Here is a 1,123-nt window from a genome sequence, read left to right as displayed (position 1 = left end):
ACAAATCCTCTTTTGTATATAGATAGATAGATTCTTCAAGATCTGTTTTTGTCATCTTTTGATGAGTTAAAAATAAAGATGGAGCCTTTACTAGAGAGGTGAAAAATTTGTAATCAGTATTCTTCTATTTGTAGAACTCCAAAATCTGTTCCAGACTAACAAAACATAACATTATATACACAGAATAATAATGTTATTTTTCCATAGACGTGTGCCCTGTCTACATCACTGTTGGTCATTCACACAGAAAAATAAGGGAGGATGTATCCTCAAGGTATCATCTAACGTGCCAAGAAAAAACTTTGATGCTCATTTTCAGATAGTATGCTCAATTCTACAGAAATCGTTATGAAAAGAAGCTGCATGTGATACCATAGGTGAACAAATCAGAAAAATATGTAAAAGAACTTAGCCACTAGCCACTTCCTTGACCAATGTCTTGTACTTAAACCAAACACCCTTATATGTACAAGTATTTCGACGTTCTACATGTATTTAGATTTAAATATAGTGGTAGAAAATAACTAATATTCTTGCATACTATAGATATACACAACAAAAAAATAAGGTCCAACATAATGCTTTAGAGTCAGTTGTGTTGAAAGCAGCCTTTTTAAAAATCTAATTGATGATATAGAAAATGGGGTGTAGTGCATGATCTAATTCGTTGGAAATGATCATTGTGCCTACTTGAAATTGAAGGGCATGGCTGATCCAGCTATTCTAATTGTTCTTGTATAGTGCATCCTCATCTGTTTGTTTGTTTTGGTGTGAATTTCGCGCAAAGCTACACGAGGGCTATCTGCGCTAGCCGTCCCTAATTTTGCAGTGTAAGACTAGAGGGAAGGCAGCTAGTTATCACCACCCACCGCTAACTCTTGGGCTACTCTTTTACCAACGAATAGTGGGATTGACCGTCACATTATAACGCCCCCACGGCTGAAAGGGCGAGCATGTTTGGTGGGATGCGGATTCGAACCCGCGACCCTCAGATTGTGAGTCGAGCGCCTTATCCACCTGGCCATGCCGGGCCCTTCCTCATCTGTACAACGAGGTTAACTATCTCGTTTTATTTCAACAAATTATTTAAAATAATATCAAGATTGCAATGCGTCTAAAATTA

Source organism: Limulus polyphemus, unplaced genomic scaffold (genome assembly GCF_000517525.1).
Source record: "Limulus polyphemus unplaced genomic scaffold, Limulus_polyphemus-2.1.2 Scaffold9761, whole genome shotgun sequence".
In the NCBI taxonomy this organism is placed as follows: Eukaryota; Metazoa; Arthropoda; class Merostomata; order Xiphosura; family Limulidae; genus Limulus; species Limulus polyphemus.
The sequence above is the reverse complement of the archived record's forward strand: the minus strand, read 5'-3'. Positions refer to the sequence as shown.